Source organism: Bubalus kerabau, chromosome 2, assembly GCF_029407905.1.
Source record: "Bubalus kerabau isolate K-KA32 ecotype Philippines breed swamp buffalo chromosome 2, PCC_UOA_SB_1v2, whole genome shotgun sequence".
NCBI lineage: Eukaryota > Metazoa > Chordata > Mammalia > Artiodactyla > Bovidae > Bubalus > Bubalus kerabau.
Window position 1 is genome coordinate 73,977,441 of NC_073625.1, and position 16,914 is coordinate 73,994,354.

Below are 16,914 nucleotides of genomic sequence, written 5' to 3' on the forward strand. Positions count from 1 at the left end.
GTGAATCCACCATATCTGTGAACATCATGAATACTTGATAAACCACAGCAGCAATACCAGAATAAAAACTATGTTAATGTTGGCACAAGCTGGGCTGCCCAAGAATTTTAACTATCCCAGTACTGTAACACCAGAAAATAGAGCACAAGTCTCCTGTTCTTTATGATTTCTGAAATTTCCATGAACATTTCACATTCTGAAAATGAAAAATTAAAGATATTAATTTGCATCTGTTCATTTATTGCTATTTTATTTTATTTTTTTTTATTTATTGCTATTTTAAATATCATCTGTTCATACAGCAGTGGATAAAATTATAAGGATATGAAGTGAATAGTCATGCTAGTAACTAAATTTAAAAAATATGTTCTTTGCATTGGGCCCATTTGTATATTACAAAATTAAAACATGCAATATGATATGGTAAGTATAATTTGAGGAAGCCCACTAGTTCTTAAATACAGAAAATTTTATATATTTAAAATATGTATATAGTGTTTCCTTGGTGGCTCAGATGATAAAAAAATCTGTCTGCAGTGTCAGAGACCCAGGTTCAATCCTTGGGTTGGAAAGATCCCCTGAAGATGGGAATGACTACACACTCCAATATTCTTGCCTGGAGAATTCCATGGACAGGCTAGCCATGGGGTCTCAAAGAGTTGGACATGATTGAGCAACTAATTATATTATTATAGCGGAATTATTTTTATACATACATGTTAGATTATAAAATACTCAAAAACATTTAGAAAAACCTCAATGAGAAAAATACATTTGTAAGTCTTACATGTTTATTAATTTTTTATTAATACCTATTTATTAATTTACTACTAGTTAAAATATGTATTTCTTTCTTTTTTTTCACTTTTCATTTTATTGGGGTATAGCCCCGATTAACAATGTGATGATCTCAGGTGCATAGCAGAGCGACTTAGCAGTATATGTACGTATATCCATTCTCCCTCAAACTTGCCTCCCATCCAGCCTGCCATGTAATATTGAGCAGAGTTCCCTATGCTATACATCAGGAACCTGATGGTTATCCATTCTAATATATTAGTGTGTACAAGCCACTGAAATGAGAAATACATAAAAATATGTATTTCTTCTGCTGTTTTGTAGAATAAGAACTTGGGACACATGAAATCTAGTCTCAACCTTCTGTCTACCTGAGTAGCAAAATGAATAGTCTCAGTAGGTCTCATTTTCTTGATTGGACAATTTAAAAACTACGTCTCCTATGTATATAAGTAAATCTTTGTTGGTATCAAGAATACCACTCTAGTCACATCCTACCTTTTGAGTTCAAGCTACAAAACTACATTCTCTGTTAAACTATCTTTGAATAGTACTAAGTCCCTTCAGCCATGTCTGATTCTGTGCAACCCTATGGACTGTAGCCTGCTAGGGTCCTCTATCCATGGAATTCTCCAGGCAAGAATACTGGAGTGGATTGTCATGCCCTCCTCCAGGAGATCTTCCCAATCCAGGTTTCTAACCCCCGTCTCTTTTGTCTCCTGCATTGGCAGGTGGGTTCTTTACCACTAGCGCCACCCGGGAAGCCCTTCTTTGGTCATATAGCTACAGAATCTTGCATTGTCAAGGATTACTCTAGAACTGTAGCAACATTTGAGGCAGATAGACTTTATGATGATAAGACATGATAAGGTAGAAAACTTAAAATTCTTGTGACCCAGCTGAGAAAGCTAAAAGCTATAGAACAGGAAAACTCATAACTTGGTAGATAGTGCTTTTGTACTTCACTAGGAAAGATGGAAAATGCTGCTTGCTGGAGAAATTACAATCTGTGAAGCTGGAGTCAATCAATACCTCTTAGAGCAAAGAAATTTTGAGTTCACTTGCCATTCATAGACATCTGGGAAATCAGAAGCAGGTCACAGAGCAGGAAAGGAAAACTGCAGACACTAAAATTAAGCGCAGAAGACTGAGGGGATTCTCAGAAATAATTAGTTGATTACAAAAGGTCCTAGTGGAAGAGGTGAATTATTCAGCTAGTCAGAAATCACGGGGAGCTGAATTAATGGTCACTGAGACCTTAAAAGCGTGATCAAATTTTAAATCAGTGACAATTCTTTTAATCCTTGTTTCTGATTCTTAAGGTCTGCCCTGATCTTATTCTTACAGTCTGCATCAGTGAAAGTCCTGGCAGGACACAGAAACCAAACCGGAATTTTGAAAAGAAGCTTACGAGAAGTGTGTGTACGTGTGTGTTAAACACACACGTACACACACACACACACACACATCAATAAACCTCCAGGAACTAGCAGCAGCAGAAAGCCACCCATACTCCTGAAGGGACGAGAGAATATTATGTTGTCAGAGCTAGTTCAAAGTCAGACCGTGGAAATGAAACGATTTCACAGACACTTTTGCCCAACCTAGAGGGCTTAACCACTGTTGGAACAAACAGGGAGGAAATAGGGATGAAATACCCTGAACTTGGTCAAACCCTCAAATCTTTTATTCTGAGCCTCCCCCTCACCAAATCCAATTGGAAGCCAGAGGGCAAGAGAGCCTGGGTGATGTAATTTGCAGGAATCAGTCTCTTAAAGGGATAAGCAGGGCAGAGGTTTTAAGGAATGAGAATAAGTATGTGGGTGGAATAGCAGATAAGAGGTGGATATAAATGTATCCAGTCTAACTAAAATATAATCTTTTGGAATCATTAAGTGGTTGAGTCAATAAACTTTTTGGTTAATATTTAAGAATGAAAGCTGTATACTGAAACTTCCACTCTTGTATTAATTTAATAAAATTTCAAAAAGGATAGGCTTAACCACATATTTTATTATAGACATAAAATATTAAATTTAATTCTTAGGAAATTTATATTCTAAGAATTAAATATATATAACAGCCCAATTTAATTGTCAGATATGACTTTGAGAATACAATACACCAAGAATTAAATTATATTTTATATATATATATATATATATATACATACACACATACCTATACATGATTTTGTTTCTTCAACATGTTCTGTTCTCAGTGGGAAGTTACTTAGTAAAAACAGAGTTCATTGAAATTGACTCGTAGGGTCAAAAGTCTTTGGATCTTTTATAAGGTCAAGTGCGTTATTTAATGTAAGCATTAACACAGGACTAAAAGAGCTTCTGATATTAGATGAAATAGTTTCAAAGGGTCCAAAAGGTAGGGGCAAGCACTACTGATTCATTCTGCTAAAGATTGATGATGTTTGTAAAGCAAAAGAGATTTATTGACTTATTTATTGATTTGATTTATTGGTTTGCAATGATTTTTTACTCAAGAAGCATTCATGAATGTGCCACAAATACAATCAGAGAAAATGCAGCGTCTGCAGCTTGGGGAAGAGTGAAACTCAGCAAACAGCTGCGAGTGAAGAGGATTTAACGAAGAAGAATGATTTTTGCAGCAGAGATACATTACACAGCACAGCTCTGTTCTGAGTCAATAATGATGACTAACCAACACAGGATGAGAATTAGAGTAGCAAATGATGCCAGTAGAGGGAATACAGCAAAAGAGAATGAAAAGATTTCATGCAATTATGGCTGTCTTCTCTTCCCCCAACTATGGAGTATTACGGCATAAAAATTGGTGAATGGGGAGGAAGTCACACAAAATAAGCCAAATCAATAATGCATTTCAGTTTGAATAGGTATCCAGATAGCAGACATTTATATTACAAATGAATAAACTAATTTATAAATAATATAAAATATTAAAGTCCCAACTGACGACTCAGGTAGAGCTGATTGCAAGAATTCATCGCAGCCAAAAAAGAACAGCTGATTCTGGATAGATTATTCTAGAAAATGAGTTCATTGGAAAGTTGTTGGACAGTGCATAGGATCTTCAGAGATCCACAGAACCATGTTTGAAGGCCACATGGCTATAAACAATTTTCAAAGCATTATGCAGATCTGGTGAACTGAAGACATAACTGGCCTTATCTCTGGAAACTGGATGATCCTTCATAAGTCAGAGTCACAGGAACTGCCTCTAGTGACACCACCTCTGCCAAGACTGGCCTCTGAATTTAGCTGCCATCACTCCAGACACCTGTCATCAGAAAACACTTAGTTGCTCCCATTCTTCTTTAGGTCACTAGCTTCTGTTTCAGAGTCAATGTGCGATTGGCAGAACTTCAGGTGTTTGTTCTTTAACTGTAATGAATTGGGATGGTAAGCATCCAATATATTCTGGATATGCCTCTGGGGGGAATCTTCATAGTAAGAAGATTCAAATAGTGAATGGACTGCCACCGCCGCTGCCGCCAAGTCGCTTCAGTCATGTCCGACTCTGTGCGACCCTAAGGACTGCAGCCTACCAGGCTTCTCCGTCCATGGGATTCTCCAGGCAAGAACACTGGAGTGGGCTGCCATTTCCTTCTCCAATGCATGAAAGTGGAAAGTGAAAGTGAAGTCACTCAGTCGTGTCTGACTCTTAGGGACTCCATGGACTGCAGCCTACCAGGCTCCTCCGTCCATGGGATTTGCCAGGCAAGAGTACTGGAGTGGGGTGCCATTGCCTTCTCCCATTGAATGGACAAAGAATCACAAATAGCCTATGAAGCAAATAAACAAATATTGTTTAGTAGCTCAGTCATGTCTGACTCTTTATGACCCTTGGACTGTAGCTGGCCAGGCTCCTCTGTCTGCAGGATTTTTCAGGCAAGATCATCATCATTCTATGGCTCTTCTTACAGTCAACTATTTATAACTGAATAGACTTACTATTGCAAATGGGATTTTTCTAGAGATTAAACCCATGTTGATGGTTTATCTAAGTAACCTAATTAGCCATTTACTTTTGAACCATGTATTAACTGAAAAATAATAACAGTTGCGGCATTGTTTATTTCCTAATTTGATGATTCATGCCTAGTCATATTCCATTCAATACATATGCCACATAAACCAACTTTTGCAATTTCATAAAAATTCTCACTCTCTAGGAGCTACTTCTTTTTTCAACAGTAACCACACCCATATCTGTCGTAGTACCTTATTTCTTGATCTACCATGGTACTATTCTCTAGTCAATAACATTTTTAAATGTACAGTGTTTATCTCTACTTCTTGTCCTTCAATGTGATACTTTGAACACCTTCAGTTCAATCAGTTCAGTTCAGTCGCTCAGTCGTGTCCGACTCTTTGCGACCCCATGAATTGCAGCACACCAGGCCTCCCTGTCCATCACCAACTCCCGGAGTTCACCCAAATTCTTGTCCATCGAGTCAGTGATGCCATCCAGCCATCTCATCCTCTGTCGTCCCCTTCTCCTCCTGCCCCCAATCCCTCCCAGCATCAGAGTCTTTTCCAATGAGTCAACTCTTCGCATGAGATGGCCAAAGTATTGGAGTTTCAGCTTTAGCATTAGTCCTTCCAAAGAACACCTAGGACTGATCTCCTTTAGAATGGACTGGTTGGATCTCCTTGCAGTCCAAGGGACTCTCAAGAGTCTTCTCCAACACCACAGTTCAAAAGCATGAACACCTTAGAACTTGAGTATTTCTCTTACTACTTCATTGAATATACTTTCAAGGCAGGTAACTAATAACTGTCATGTCGGTGAATCCAGTGGCCTTTTTAAGGGCATCCTCCTTCACATTTTTCATCATTTTGTTTGCATTGTACAATTCATCTTGGACATTTTCTTCCCCTGGCTTCTAGGTTACCTCATAGAACTTATGTTCTGTTTGCCTCCCTGACTCTGTGGTCACTAATTTTGGCTCTATTTTCTCTGCCTACATTCTGAATGGAAATATCTTCCCAAATATGAACTCTTACCCTCTTCTTTACATAGGCACCTTTGGTCATTCATTCCAGAGAGGAGTTTGTAAAGTCAATAACAGTCAAGTCTAAGTGTGTCAATCCTTCTTCCAAGCTCCTGCTCCATTTCTATAAACATTGCAGAGCAATAATCTTAGAAATTATCAATTTCATCACATTTTCTCCCCAAACTTCTATTCCTACAGACTTGGTATCATAGGTATGTTAAGGTTTGAGAGAAGCCTAGTTGCAAGAAATCTGGTAAAAATAGACATTTATTGAATCTTAATCTCAACTCACAGAATCAAGGATTCTGTAACTATTATGTATGTTAAATTTTCCATGTATGCTAAACATTAAGCCTGGAAGAGAACACAGAGTGCTAACAACTAGAGAATGAGAAGTTTATTAGACCTACTGTCTATCAGCAAGCACACAGCATTTTATTATTTTTATAACTTATATGTAAAAATATATATTTTATGTTGTTAAAAAATATAGTTTCCTTTGTCCCTTTATTCAGTTTTTGTAATGAGTCAAGTGATGAAACTGATACTCTATCTTTAAAGAATTTGCAGTTACAAAAATTTCAGTTTTCAACTGTGAATGTCACATCTGAGAATTTTTGCTGCTGGTCAGCATTTTATGGTGTTCACTTTATTCTGATTTTAGTAAATCCCTCAGTGTTCTTCTAGTGATACTTCCTCTTCATCATTTGCTTATCCATTTAAGATATCACACACACACACACACACACACCACATACACACTGCTGCCATGAACCTTTCTGCTGAACACTATGCAATCAGTTGATTCTCAATGAAGAACTGAACATAATACTCCATATGTATTAATTCTACTATAATGATCTGCGATCCTAGTCATCTGCAGTATTTCCAGGTTTTTGTAAGTTGGACCAGCTAAAGCATAGCATTTCAGCCATGACAAATTTTGTCAAGCTAGAGCTGTCAAAAATAAGCCAAAGATAGTGGTCAAACTCATGTTCAATTAAGATGTTGATCAATTGTAATAACAGCATAAACCAGTAAATAAAATTTGAATATTCTATTTTGCAAAGCTTCTAGGATTAGTCACTGAGCTTCTCTCTCACAGCCCACTACTGAGATGAGCCATTTAAACTCATGAGAACAAATAATGTGCCATTTCATTCCCCTTGTATGATACATTTTAGAAGGGCAAAGATTTTAAGTGTATTTTCTTAATAATGAATATGAGAACAGTGTCATTGTTACTGATATCTCAGGGCTGAAATTGTCATTAATTAGTAGCCATGTTTAATTTATCAGGCAAAATGATTGCTAACAGGTATGTACAGGAATAGCTATTATGAATTAGAACAATTCTGTTAGAATTCTATGTTGAGAAGTCCACATTCCTCTAATAGATAAAAACATATGATTTCCAGTGGGATTCAAATACTAGTCATAGGTAAAGAAACTCAATCAACAGAAAGATCATGTAGTGAATACACTTTCCATCTCTTTCTCATTTAGTTTCCCTGGGATAAAAAAGGAACATTGGATTCTGAGTAGATTTATTTTTTCCATGCAAAAGAAAACATAGCTTTTGCATTTAAAATTATGAGCAGAAGCTGGTGGCCAAATGAGCAATGGCCATGGGAAAAAAATGTAAAGACTGTATTTCTCTTTTTTCTCTCTCTCCTTTTTCTATTAAGAATAAAATTACTTTGAACATTAATAAGAACATTTTTGTTATCCGTAAGTTTACAATAATCATGGTATAATGTGAATGATACAAAAAGGCAATATAAACCAGATAAAGTGCAAAATAAACATTCTTGTTCTACCCAGCCAAATTTCCACCTGTTTCCAGCCATATCCACCAAAGTGGCTTTACACTTTCTATTTTCATACTTTCTGTAGTTATTTCATAACTTCAAATAATGGGCATTTAGATCATCTAGATAAATACTAAATAATGGGCTGTACTTTATCAAATACTGAGCATTTAGTCTCTTTTACTATTCAGGCCTACTCATCATGTCCTTCTTCCAAATTATACTCTTCTAATACTGAGTTTTAGGACTTTGAATATAATTAAACCACCACTTCTTGATCCAACAACCTTAAACAGAACCTCTATTGAGGGTTGAGCAAAGTGGAATGTGGAATTTAACTCATTCACCATCAATTCACCATTGTTTTTGTGTGAGTTGAGTGAGGTCAGCAGGAACAAGTTCTCCAAAGGTGTGTTAATGTCCTAATCCCTAAAACCTGTGAGTATTACTTTATATGATCAGAGGAGTTTATGCTGATTTATCTGGGTGGGTCTAAATACAGCTATATGTGTATGCATGCTGAGTGGCTTCAGTTGTGTCCAACCCTTGTGACCCTATGGACTGTAGCCCACCAGGCTCCTCTGTCCTTGGGATTATCCAGGCAAGAATACTCCAGTGGGTTGTCATGCCCTCCTCCAGGGGATCTTCCTGATCCAGAGATTGAACCTGCATCTCTTATGTCTCCTGCATTGGCAGGAGGGTTCTTCCCCACTAACTCCACCTGGGAAGCCCAAATACACCTATGCTGCTGCTGCTGCTGCTAAGTCGCTTCAGTCGTGTCCGACTCTGTGCGACCCCATAGACGGCAGCCCACCAGGCTCCCCCGTCCCTGGGATTCTCCAGGCAAGAACACTGGAGTGGGTTGCCGTTTCCTTCTCCAATGTGTGAAAGCGAAAAGTGAAAGTGAAGTCGCTCAGTCGTGTCCGACTCTTCGCAGCCTACCAGGCTCCTCTGTCCATGGGATTTTCTAGGCAAGAGTACTGGAGTGGGGTGCCATCACCTTCTCCAAATACACCTATACATATCCTTATTAAAGAGAGGCAAAAGGATTTATCAGTAAGTTATATAGACACGCACAGAGAGAAGACTACGTGAATACAGAAGCAAAGATCCTAGTGAGGCAGCTATAAGTCAAGGAATGCCAATGGCCACAAGAAACCAGAGGAAGTGAGGAAGGATTCTCCCCTGGAGCCTTTAGAGGGAGTGTGACCCTTTCAACACCTTGGTTCAAGACCTCTGTCTGGCCTCTATAACTGTGATGGAATACATATCTGTTGTTTTAAATTACATGTCCGTTGCTTTAAATCTGTTGTTTAAGGCACAGGAAAATGTATTAATTTCCTGTAGTTGCTTATAATGAATTACAAGTAAGCTTTAATTTGTGGCAATCTACTACAAGCAACAGCACTGAGCTATACCTTTGATTCTGTGCTGTCAAGTACTGTGAACAGACTTATTGAAAGAAAAATGCCAGTAAATGTAGGGTAACTGAAGAGTGTTAAAAAATCAATTCCTTTTTATTTGATTTACTCCTCCAGTTACTCAAAAATACTTCATATTTTAATTTATTTAGTATTTGAATCATGACTGATTGTGTTTAGCTTTTTTTTTTTTCTCAATTGCTTTCTCTCCATTCAGTAAGTACTGCCATTTCCTCATTAATCATACAATTTGAATAATAAAATCCACATTATTGTTAAAGACATTCTCAGACTCCTTTGACTTCCTATTCTGCATTTGATTGATTTTAAGACCACAACACAGTTGTCATCCTGGGCATTTTCTCTCTTTTTTTCTTCAATCTTGGATTACTTTCATTGTTTGCTATCTCACATTTCCTTTTCACTTTAGTCTGTTTTACATTTTCTGGTATTTATTATCAAATGACTTTTCAAAAATACTTTAAAATTCTATGTATCTGTATTCTGCTCCCACCTGAAAATAATCATTTTGCAGTTAAATTATAGACTCAAAATTATTTTGCTAATAATTTAAAGACATTGTTCTCTCCTAGGATTTAGAATTGATAAAAATTTTGACACAAACCACAAATGATCATGCTTTTTTCATATTCATGGCCGAGTAATTAATGTCCTTTCTTTTTTTCTTATTTCCTGTCTCTAGAAGGTCTTATAAGGGGGGTAAACAGGGGCTTTTTTTTTTCTTTATTTTTTATTATTTTGAAATCTTGTAGGACTGCATCCAGGCAAGCATCTTACTCTAATAATGATCTTCTCAGCCTTTATCCATCCTTGGGGAATTTTCTTCTATTATTTTTTTTCTTTCTTCAAAATTTCTACTAGATGTGTGTGTGTGTGTGTGTGTGTGTACGTGTGTGCTCAGTTGTGTCCAGTTCTTTGTAGCCCCATGGACTGTAGCCTGCCAGGCTCCTCTGTCATGGAATTTACCAGGTAAGAATACTTGAATGGGTTGCCATTTCCTCTTCCAGGGTATTTTCCTGACCCAGGGATCAAACCTGGGTTTCTTGCATCTCCTGAATTGGCGAGCAGATTCTTTACCACTGTGCCACCTGGGAAGCTCTCATATGAGATAGATATAACTGTTCTGAATTAATTTTCAGTGTCTCTTAAAGTTTTGTCCCATTCCTTGTGATTTAACATAATTTTTTCAATTTAAGTTTTATTGTCAAGTAGTGAAACCAAGTGGAAGAGTGTGGGGTAAGCCATGAATGGCTGTCTACAGGGACAGGCGGGTCCAACTTGACTTCATGTTATGTGCAGGTATGCTCAATGCTACTCATAACATGGGATTGGGGAACACAGAAAGTGAGGACATACAAGTCTAAGCAGGAAATACATACAAATACATAGAATTAAGCAAAACCAATAGGCTCACCCATAGCTTGAAAAAGATTAAGCAATTTATTTCAAAGTGTGTACTGGAGTCCATTTCCAGTCTTACTCAAAACATGCAAGTCATTCTATGGTGCTTAGTGAAATATGATATGAATTCTATTGATGTTGTTGTTTAGTTGCTAAGTCATGTCCAGCTCTTTTGCAAGCCCATGGACTGTAGCCCACCAGAGTCTTCTGCCCATGGAATTTTCCAGGCAAGAATAATGGAGTGAGGTGTCATTTCCTTCTCCAGGGGATTTTCCCAAGCCAGGATTGAACCAGGTCTCCTTCATTGCAGGCAGATTCTTTACTCTCTGAGCCACCAGTGAAGCCCTCCTTTCATGTTTATGTACCACAAGACATTTCCTAAATGATTTACTAAATTCTTTGTGAAATTTTAGAGTTTATCAGCCAACATTAGCAGGTTGTTAGAATTCAGTAACTTTACCCTTCCCAAGAAGGACTGAATGCCTGGGTCATGCACCCTGCTTGTGTAAAGTGGATCCTTTTCTCTGAGATGACACTGTGTGGAATCCCATGCTGATAGATCAAATACTCCGTAAGCCCTTTGATACTGATGCCGGCTATGGACTGTGAGTGGAAAAAGCTGACCTGTGTCTGACAAATGTGTTTACTTCTGTCAGAATCGATGCTGGCAGCTTTAAACAGGTTGCTGTCATCATACTTTGGGGTCTCTGAATATCAGTGTCGGACAATCAACCTCAAAATGTTTGGATATTCCTTTTACATATAAAGTATATAATTCCTTGAATAAATGGTGGGATTTCACTTTGGGAATATTTAGAATAATTGTTTCCATGTACACACACATCTACTGTGAGGTCCTTCCTCTTAGGAACTTGGCCTCTTCTCCAGACATGAGGTTCCAGGTCAAAAACCTGCACAGATTGGAAAACTAGGGAAGAGACTGTGGCTTTTAACCAGGGCAAATCCTGTCAGTCTGTTGCCCATTCCCTTTTACTGGATGCCCAGCTATTTTGTACCTCTGGACCTGGTTTTGGTCAACAACTCCATAACTCTTCACTATAAGGCCTCTTGACCACCCCTCAGACCTCATTAGAGTTTTATTCAATTAATTTCTAACTGCTGCCATTTGGTCTCGTTATTCTGGGGTCTTAATGTCTATTCCCACTGCTATCAGTAGACAAATTGTGTAACCATCTCTCTTAACATCATCCCTGGTGTGCAGAGAACAACTGCCCTGCCTTTCAGTGATGCTAATGGTGTTCGTGATGGGCCTTCAGACCATCTGTGAGACAGTGTCATTTTATGGCTTTCCAGGGTGAAATAGTATATCAACTCTAGTCTTGCTACTATTCTGATCCTTTTAATAGGGTCTCCTTTCCATCATGACAATTCTCGAACTTCTATTTAGCAAGGGATCATCATGCTTCCTCACTTCTAAGAGATATACTAGAAGCAAGTTTACATCACCTCCTGGAGTTCTTGACAGAGTTTTATATCCCATATCAAGAGAAAGAGCTCTAGAAATTTTTTCTTATTATAATTTGTTTTTTAATTTCTTCCTTTGATCAAATAACCCTCAGAAACGAATCCCATGCTTACCCTCCTTGCTCCTTCTGATTTTTCTGGCTGGATCTTCAAGTTTCTTTAAGATATAATCCTTTATTTTTTCATTAGGTGACCCACATTTTTGGCTAAGATTTTTTATTACTTGATCCTGTGTGCAATATATATATATATTATATAAGCATAGGAGCTGCAGGAGAAGTTGGGCAGCAGATTCTAAAGAGGACACTGGCTATTCGTAAAGGAATCTTCTGACTTATTTTCAAGGGGCATACTTGAAAATACTTATTTCAAGGGGATTACTACCACTTCTACAGAAACTAACTTACACATTTGCTTTATGTATCTGTTTCTTTTATAATTAAAATTGGAGTGATGGATGATGGATAAATTAGGAGTTCGAGATTAGCAGATGCAACTACTATCTATAAAAGAGATAAATATATAAAACATTAAGCACAGGGAGCTATATTCAATATTATGTGATAAACTATGATAGAAAAGAACATGAAAAATAATATGTATACATACGTGTAACTGAATCACTTTGTTGTACACCAGAAGCTAACACAACATTGTAAACCAGCTATACTTCAATAAAAAATAGAGAGAGATTTAAACTGTATCTTAGTCTACTTTTCAAAACTTAATGACAACATATGTTTATCCTTGTTTGTATCTCTACTTTGATATATGTAACAAATATTTGTTGAGTATTACATGAGATGCAGTGCTAGTTTGAGACAAAGATTCTAAAATGACTTAGAGATCTTAAATTCAAAGGATTAAAAGTATGTATGCTAGCTTGAACAAGATTGATTTTAACATAATTTTCTAGTACTAAGTAAATTCAGATTATAATATTTTACTTTTTCTGCCATGCTAAGTACTTTCATGCTTAAGGCTTTGAATGGTGGCCAGGATGGCTATATTTTGTTAATAATTTATATAGTTAGTAATATTTTAAACAATGATGTTCAATTAGTATGAAATGTTACAAGGATATTAGGGAAGGGAAGTGTTTTTTCAGTCTGTCAATATTCAGAAAAAATATATTTACTCAATATTCTGAAGAAAATTTATCTGAGTAAATGTGCTAATTTTCTAGGTTCTCTATAATAAAATACCAATAAGTGTGTGTCTTAAAAACCTGGTGCTCTGTGACAACCTAGAGGAGTGGGATGGAGTAAGAAGTAGAAGGGAGGTTCAAGAGATAGGAGAGATATGTATACCTATGGCTGATTCATTTGATATGTGGTAGAAACACAATATTATAAAGCAATTATCCTCCAATTAAAAATAAATTAAAAAAATCCCAAACCAGATATCTATTCCTTGCTTCTCTCCTAGCCTTTTGTGGTTTGCAGCAATCTTTGGCTTTCCTTGTTTTATAGATGTGTTTCTCCAGTCTCTGCCTTCATTTTCACATAATACTTCCCCTGTATCTCTTCACATAGACCCTTTGTGTAGGCCTATCTTTGTGTCCAAATTTCCTTTTTTATAAGGACACCTGTCATATTGGCTCAGAGTTCACCCTAGTTATCTAAACTTGATTACCTTTGTAAAGATCCTATTTCCAATAAAGTCAGATTCTGAGGTACTGCAGATTAAGACTTAAACATGTTTTTTGGAGGATACTATTCAACTCATAACAGATGAATAAAGATTACTCAAAATTATAACCATATTGCAAGTCAAAACTATGGACTTTTAAACTCACAGAGAATTTTTAAACTCACAGAAAATTTGTTATGTAGATTTTAAAAAGCAAATGTTTTTACTAGCCTTAAAAATTTCCTATCATATTGAATTCTTAGGACTTTTTGCACGTTTGATTTCCCTGGTGATGTATAAAAGCTTAAATAATTTAGAAATCTGTGTGTCTTTCATCTGCTCCAATACACTTCTGTATTCATTTTAAAGACATTATCCATCGCCTCCAGTAAGTGTGGCTCTGCAAAGAAATAAGGATACACATCACATTGGAATCTGTGTTTTTTCTTAATTCCTTTTTTATGCCCTATTCTATCAGACTCTTCTAAACTCTGGGAGATAGTGGAGGACAGAGGAGCCTGGCATGCTACAGTCCATGGAGTCGCAAAATGTCAGACATGACTTAGCCACTAAACAACAACCAATATCTATCTACATAATATAGACATATAGTTTGTAGGCTATGTTTTTTTTTTAATTAAATGTGTTTTATTTTATAAGGCAGTGGATCACAGCCTTGGCTGCACTTAAGAATCACAGGGAAAAAATAAATGTTGAGAGGTTGGGTCAAAACTTCTTTTTAAATGAATAGTTAGACTAATATCAGGAAGTAAATAGCCCTGACTTGATTGTGCCATTGGTTTTCAGTGTATTTTTAAAAAAATATCTTTCCAGATAGCTTGTGATACTTTGACATTCAATTACTTTAGAATGGCTTAATGATTCAGTATGCTTAAGATATCTAGAAGAAAAATCAATGTGGTAATTTCATTCCAGGAAAATAACTTTTTCACAAATACATAGTGTACCATTAGAAGATACATTGCTTTTATATGAATTTTTCAAGTGATTTTTTTAGTAAAAATAAGCACTCTTGATAGACTCTTATTCAGCTTACTGAATCCTCTTTATTCCACTTCAGAAGTATAATGAAATCTTTTATATATTATGACTCCTCTTCGTCTAGTACTTGTCATCATTATTCATTCTACCTTGGAAGAAAAGCTTTTATCAACCTAGGCAGCATATTGAAAAGCAGAGACATTACTTTGTCAACAAAGGTCCATCTAGTCAAAGCTATGGTTTTTCCAGTAATCATGTATGGATGTAAGAGTTAGATTGTAAAGAAAGCTGAGCACTGAAGAATCGATACTTTTGAACTGTGGTGTTGGAGAAGGTTCTTGAGAGTCCCTTGGACTGCAAGGAGATCCAACCAGTATACCCGAAAGGAAATCAGTCCTGAATATTCATTTGAAGGACTGATGTTGAAGCCGAAATTCCAATACTTCGGCCACCTGATGTGAAGAACTGACTCATTAGATAAGACCCTGATGCTCGGAAGGACTGAAGGCAAGAGGAGAAGGGGACGACGGAGGATGAGATGGTTGGATGGCATCACTGACTCAATGGCCGTGACTTTGAGTAGGCTCCGGGAGTTGATGATAGACAGGGAAGACTGGCATGCTGCAGTCCACGGGGTTGCAAAGAGTCAGACACAACTGAGCGACCGAACTGAACTTATCAGAATCAGTTCTGTATTTCCCTAAATGGGTTAACCACACGCACTCGAAAACATAGTCAAAAAGTTTTTCTCACTTAAATCAGATTGCTGACTTCAAAATACAAATCCAGTAGGATTATCCATTTGCTTGCAAATTGTCAATGGTTTTCTATTCTTTTGAAAGTAAAAATGGTTCCATAGTATGGCAGATATGTGTCCATGTCCACAATCTAGGCTAATACTGAGCAAAAAATATTTTGCAGTATTTTTTTCGTGTTTCCTCTATCCCTAGATTTTCTCTGTCCCCAGAGAGCTGCAAATGCCTTTATTTTTCATGGCCTGATCACTTTCATCATTATTGAAATTACCAATCCTCTACTTCATGGCCCCAAATGCTTCCTTCAGACTCTTTTGTCCAACTTCATAAGTAAAAACTTAATAATGATATTTTTGTCTTCACATATTAAAGAATTTTTGAAAATGTCCACTAGGCTCTGACATTATTTTGGTCAAAATGACAAATTCTTGATGTGAAATTGCATATTGAAGAGTATTCCAGCAAAGAAGATTTGTTGGGTTCATGGAATTTTCTTTGTGAATGTGAAAATTTTCCATGCATGCAGTCAATCACTTATGGTCACATAAAATTTACTTTATAATAAATGTAGAAAATATTGAAAAAGTATTTTTTGACAAGACAGTATTTTGCATAATAGTGAAAGATTATAACCAAAATCTTTGGAAAAAATATTCAGATACTCTTAATGTCAAGAAACATTGAAAGTAAAGATTGAAAATAATTCCATTAAAATTAATCTTATTTTAATTTCTGTTTATATAATTAATTAATAACACTTTAATGTTATTTAATGAAATTTTCATTTACAATCTGTAACTTTTGAAAATTTTATTGAGTCTATTCAACCAAATAATCTTGAATGTATTTGAAAATTAAATGATCTTATTCCAGGGTTAGTGCGTATAGATCAATGTAAAATTATAAAATCAGAATAAAGTAAAGGTTTATAAATAAATGTTGTGTTATGGTTTAAAATGCAGAGAAATAACATATTCACAAATACAACTGACATCTACTTTTAATGTATTTCAGAACACTCTTCTTAAATGCATTAAATGTAAGCTTTCCAGTTTTTAATTAGGTCTGAAACAAAATTTCTCAAAAGTATGGATAGAGGCTTTCTCTGAATATCGTCCAATGCTGCGCACATCATTTTTATATTTTAAATTACTTGGAAGGTAGATATATTACAAAGCATGCAATTAAGAGGCAAAGATATTCATCTTCACTCTGCTGCTGAGAATGTTGTTTAGTCAGTTTCCAAAGAAACATGAGCAGTTTGGGCAAAACATGAACATTTGTTGAAAGTTGACAATTATGGAATGTTATAATTTGTGTAAAATTGTGTAGTTGGTACATTGGGATATGAAATTGATTTGATGAATCAATCAGGCTGGAAACTGAATAAAAAGATTTGCATACTATACCAAGAACTATGTTATATTATCCTCTAGAATGAAAGTTATGACCAACCTAGATAGCATATTCAAAAGCAGAGACATTACTTTGCCAACAAAGGTCTGTCTAGTCAAGGCTATGGTTTTTCTAGTGGTCATGTATGGATGTGAGAATTGGACTGCGAAGAAGGCTGAGCACCGAAGAATTGATGC